The sequence below is a fragment of the Monodelphis domestica genome, chromosome 3, assembly GCF_027887165.1.
Source record: "Monodelphis domestica isolate mMonDom1 chromosome 3, mMonDom1.pri, whole genome shotgun sequence".
Classification (NCBI taxonomy): Eukaryota; Metazoa; Chordata; class Mammalia; order Didelphimorphia; family Didelphidae; genus Monodelphis; species Monodelphis domestica.
In genome coordinates, this window is record NC_077229.1 from 169,940,559 (window position 1) to 169,946,558 (window position 6,000).

General features: G+C 35.7%; 1 pseudogene; it reads right to left on the bottom strand.

The window, feature by feature from the left end:
* Positions 1-1,469: 1,469 nt before the first annotated feature.
* Positions 1,470-2,308, bottom strand: LOC100617883 (inosine-5'-monophosphate dehydrogenase 2-like; annotated as a pseudogene).
* Positions 2,309-6,000: the final 3,692 nt, after the last annotated feature.

Genomic DNA, 6,000 nt, shown 5'->3' on the forward strand with positions numbered 1-6,000 from the left:
GTGCCATGGTGGCTTCAGGGCATTAGTAGCAGAGTAGAGTTGAGAAATATTGAATGATGATAAGATTGGTGGGTCCTTGAAAAGGCTCTCATAGTCAGGGTCAGACTCTGTCTTTTCATTGATTGGTTCCAAATTCCTACTGGTTGTTTTTCTTGCACAAGTCTTTGGGTACAAGGATCCGTCTTTGGGAACCACTAGTTACTAGACTAAAGAGAAGACGTCTTAATAGAGTTTACTACTAAAATGTTATTAAATGCTAGTTATAAGGCACTATGCTTGTGATATTTTATAAAGAAAATATCCCAGCTCCTTTAAATAGAATTTCCCCCACCTTCCCCTCTTATGTGTTTCTCCTCTCTCCTTCTGCCTATCTGGTCAGCTATGTTCTCACCAGCATCAATTCTGAAACCATGAAAAATGAGTAAGAATAGTTAATAGTTAATAGTTACTAATGAAACCTTGTTTTCTTCCATTAACTACTGTTCGTGTCTTTTCCTCCACACCTGTGAAACCTTTCTGAGCAAATGCTTCTAAACATTTTTTGCCAGGAACAGTGAGAAATTAAGGACACATAGGAAAATAAAAAGACAATATCTTCCCATAATGACTTTAATATCTAGTTATGAAAACAAAGCATTTAGAAAACAATCAAATGTGGAAAAGACTATATTCATTTTTTCTTTATTTGAAAAAATATTATTTTCCTAATTATGTATAAAAGTAATTTTAATATGTTTTTTGAAATGATAAGATCAAAATTGTCTCCCTCCATTACTTCCCTTCCTCCTCCCTGAGATGGTAAGCAATCTGAGCTGGATTATGCATATATAATCATGCAAAGAATATTTCTATATTGGTAATATTGTGAAAGAATGCTCATTGAAAACTCAAAACCCTGATGGGGATATGACTGGGGATGCAGACTCTAAATGATCACCCTAGTGCAATTATCAATAATATGGAAATAGGTTTTGATCAATGACACATGTAAAACCCAGTGGAATTACCCAAAAGCTGGGGGTAGAGGATAAGAGGGGAGAGAAAGAACATGAATCATGTAACCAACCATGGAAAAATATTCTAAATTAATTAATTAAATTTACAATTAAAAAATTAAAATAAATAAAACTCAAACCCCCAAATAAAAAACACACTCAAATAAAATAAAGTGAAAAACAGTATGCCTCAATCAGCATTCAGACTCAATCAGTTCTTTCTCTGGAGATGGTTAGCATTCTTTGTCATAAGTCCTTTAGAATTCTGTTAAGTCATTGTATTGCTGAGAATAGCTAAGTTGATCATCATACAATATATGCTGTTAATGTGTACAATGCTCTCTGGTTCTGCTTTTTTCACTTTGTATCAGTTCATGTAGGTCTTTCTAGTTTTTTCTGAAGCCAGCCCACTCATCATCTCTTAGAGCACACAATTCCATCACAATCATATACCATAATTTGTTCAGCCATTCCTCAATTGAAGGAGTTTCCTTGGGGAGAGTCCAGCACAACCACATCAAGGCTGGCCTGGACCAGCAAGTTGAGTGGGTCCTTGTCATCCTCATGGGTGCCAATGGCTGCCCCACACAAAAACTGCTTCTTGGTTTCCTTCAAGGCCAGTGGGTAGTCCTGATTCTTCTGTAGGTCCCTGTGAGCAACAATGGCCACTAACTCATCATCCTCATTCAGAATAGGTAGCTTCCTTTTCTTGCTCCACTGCAGTATTTCTTTGGCTTCCTTTAACGTGATACCAGCAGGAGCCACCATCAGATCCTCCTGCCTGGTCATAATCATGGTCATGAGGAAACGATCCCATTCCTCCTCCTTAAGAAAATCAATGTCACAAGAGGAAATGATACCCAGTAGGTGGCTGCCCATCTTGCCATTGTCTGTGATTGGAATTCCACAGAAGCCGCGCCTTGCCTTGGCTTCAAAGACATCTCTGATGCCATCTTTGGGACTCAGGACCACAGGGTTGGTGATGAAGCCCTGCTCATATTTCTTCACTTTTTGTACTTCATTGGCCTGGAATTCTGGGGTGCAGTTAAGACGTATAAAGCCTGTAAAAGGGCCATGAAAATGGCCATCCCAGCCTTGGGGACTATCCATGGGAGATGACACAAGTTGGGTTTTCAGGGTTATTTCCTTGATAAGTCCTGATGTTAGGTCCACTTGATCAGCTGTGAAGTCTATATATCCCAGGAGGATAAGGAAGATGTATATAAGCCATCTCTGCAGTTGAAGAGTTACTGCACTATGAACCCATCATCTGGAACGTAACAAGTTCCGCTACTGATTAGATAGTCTACCATGATGGGGACAGGGAAGAAACAAGAGCAGGGAAGGAGGAGGTGGGCTGGGCTGGAGGGAGGTCCGACTCCAACCCCGTGGGGCTGGCGCTTCTCCCACAGAGGCCCATTCCTCAATTGATGGGTATTCCCTCAATTTCCAGTTCTTTGCTACCACAAAAAGAGCTCCTATAAATGGTTTTATACAAATAGGTCCATTTGCCTTTTTAAAAATCTCTTTGAGATACAGGCCTAGTAGGGTTATTATTGGAACAAAGAGTATTCAATTTATAGCCCTTTGGACATAGTTCTGAATTCCCCTAGGAATGGTTGGATCAGTTCTTATCTTTACCTTATTTTGCCATATCCCCTCCAACATTTTTCACTTTCCTTTACTGTCATATTAGCCAGTCTGATAAATGTGAGGTGGTACCTCAGGGTTGTTTTAATTTATATTTCTTTAATCAATACTGTTTTAGAATAATTTTTCATATGATTTATAGATAGCTTTGATTTTATCATCTGAAAAATTGCTTATTCGTATCTTTTGACCATTTGTTAATTGGGAAGTGATTTGTAGTCTTAAAAATTTGACTCACTTCTCTATATATTTAAGAAATAAGGCCTTTATCAGAGAAATTTGCTGTAAATTTTTCCCCCAGTTTGTTGTTTCCCTTCTAATCTTGGTTGCATTTATACAAAACCTTTTTTTTTAATTTAATATACCCAATATTATTGATTTTCTATCTCATAATACTCTCTACCTCTTATTTGATCATAAATTCTTCTCTTCTCCATAGATCTGATAGGTAAACTCTTCCATGCTCCCCAAATTTGCTTATGGTATCACCATTTATATCTAAATCATATAGCCATTTTGACTTTATTTTTGGTATAGGATGTGAGATATTGGTCTATACCTAGTTTCTATTATACTGTTTTCCAGTTTTCCCAGCAGTTTTTGTCAAATAATGAGTTCTTGTCCCAAAAGCCTGTGTCTTTCAGTTTATCAAACACTAAATTGTTATGGTCATTTACAGTTGTATTTTCTGTACCTAATTTATTCCATTGATCTAGCATCCTATTTCATAGCTGGTACTGGAGTGTTTGGATGATTGCTGCTTCAAAGTACAGTTTGAGATCTGGTACAACTAGGTCACCTTCCTTCACTATTTTTTTTCATTCATTCCCTCTATATTCTTGACCTTTTATTCTTCTGGGTGAATTTCGTTATCATTTTTTGAGCTCTATAAAATAATTTTTGATAGTTTGGTCTCTATAGAACTGAATAAGTAAATTAATTTAGGTAGAATTATCAACTTGGCCTATCCAAGAGCAATTAACATTTTCCCTGTTGTTTAGATCTGACTATTTGTGTGGAAAGTGTTTTGTAATTGTGTTCATATAATTCCTGTGCTTGTCTTGGAAAATAAATTCCCAGGTATTTTATATTTTCTAGAGTTATTTTAAATGGAATTTCTCTTTCTATCTCTTGCTGCTGGACTTTGTTTGGTAATATATAAAAATGCTAATGATTTAGATAGGTTTATTTTCTGTCCTGAAATTTTGCTCAAGTTTCAACTATTTTTTGTAGTTGATTGTCCAAGTATACTGTCATATCATCTGCAGTGTTTCCTCATTGCCTTTTAAAATTCTCTTCTATTTCTTTTTTCTCTTTATTGCTATATTTATTTATTTATTCTTTTCTTCTTTTATCACTATAGCTAGCATTTCTGGTACAATATTGATTAATAGTGGTGAAGACTATATATTTTTTCCCATGGCCAAGGCACCTATGTCTGAGGGAGCTGATAACAGCCTTCTCTTCTTTTTAGATACTTCAGAAACCAGCCCCATGTAATTTGAGTAACCAAACCTAAATGCCCTCGAAGAGAATAAAAGATGGAAAGGCAGTTGAAGAGAAAGAGAACAGAGGGTTCTCCTAAACTATGAGATCCATCAGGAAATGCTGTTATAATCGGAATATATACTACCCCAGGGCTCAAGTAGAGAGGAAGCAAATAGTAATGACTCACCATAAGCAAACAGTAATAAATAATAATGATTCACTATGAATTCAGAGATTCGCTTGAGTAGTGCAAAAAGGAAGCACTCATATATCGTTAGAAGCCTCTCATGTGAAGTTTGAGACTGTGGGGACATGTACAAAGAAGGCTTAAGAATTAGGGGTGAAGAAGGGTGAACTGTACAAAAATACTCCCCAAAGTTCAGTCCTACCCAGAGCTGGTCCCCTGGAAAAAGTGACAAGCACCATCAGTTAAAAGAACACAGAAGGACCAAATGATGTAATACAATTTATGGAAGGAGAACTGAGCAGCACTGTGCAGATGGGGAAGAGTGGCATCTGCTGGAGAATAGTAGAACTATGGAGGATGATGAGAATCAGGAACTAAACAGAACAGGATGTTAGGAGAAGTGAGGATAGTAACTAGGAGCACCAAGGGAAAGCGGCAACCAGCGATTCCTACTGAGAAGGACAAGAGATGAGACTACAGGAAGCCCACCATACTGCACAGACAGAGGAATTTTGTTGAAGAGCAATACTATGGGGTGAACTTCAATTGTCCCACCCAAATCTAATATTTTAAGTCTTGGAGACTGTACAGATCTCTGGGAAAGATCTGTTCCTTAATGTATATCATGTATACATTATGTATTATATATACATTATCTATATATTTATATAATTTATATAATCTCCTTATGAAGTTTCTTTTTAAATTAATTTATATTTTTATTATTTTATTATTTATTATAAAATTTAATTTTACATAAAGCAGTATATGTTTAAATAAAACAGCTGTAAGCCTATGTGTTTGTAAAGGAAATTGATGACTATGTTTAGATTATTTTAGAGAATTATCTTTTGTAAATTCTTTAAAATTTAGAATATTTTCCCTGGTTACATGATTCATGATTTTTCTCTCCCCCCTTCCCCCAGGTGCTAACAAGCAATTACACTGTGTTATTCACGTATCATTGTTCAAAGCCCATTTCCATGTTATTCATATTTTCAATAGAGTGATTTTTTTAACATCAAAACCCTAATAGTATCCCTCTCAAACTATGTGATCAAGCAGTTGTTTTTCTTCAGCATTTCTGCTCCCACAGTTCTTTCTCTAGATGTGGATAGAATTCTTTCTCTTAGAGAATTATCTTTAGAGAATGAAAAATACTGAAAATTTCAGGTTACCTGGAATAGAAGGCCATATAGCCAGAGAAGTGAGAAGTCCCCAAGTTATAGTCAGTTATTTTGTCCTAAAAAAACCAAACCTTTTAACACAAGTTACCAAGCTGCTAATTAGTCAACAAACATTTATTAAATGTTTATGATGTTCCAGGAACTATGCTTAAACACTGATGATATAAAAACAAAGGTGAAACTATTATTGCCCACTAGGAGCTTATATTTTAATGTTATCATTTTAATGGGAGCTCAGAGAAAAGGAAAGATCAATAAATATGACTAGAGTAATGTCTGAAGGTTTCATGGAAGTAAGTTCAAAGACTTGAGCTGAACCTAAAAAAAAAACAAAACAAATGAGGTACTATTCGTAAAACATTTAACACAGTGTTAGTCACAGAGTAGGCATTTAACCAATGATTAAACAAACAACCAATGTGTAAATTAGTATTTGGATAAAGAGATGGGAGGAATGAAAATGATCATGGAAAAGAATAGAAAAATATTAACT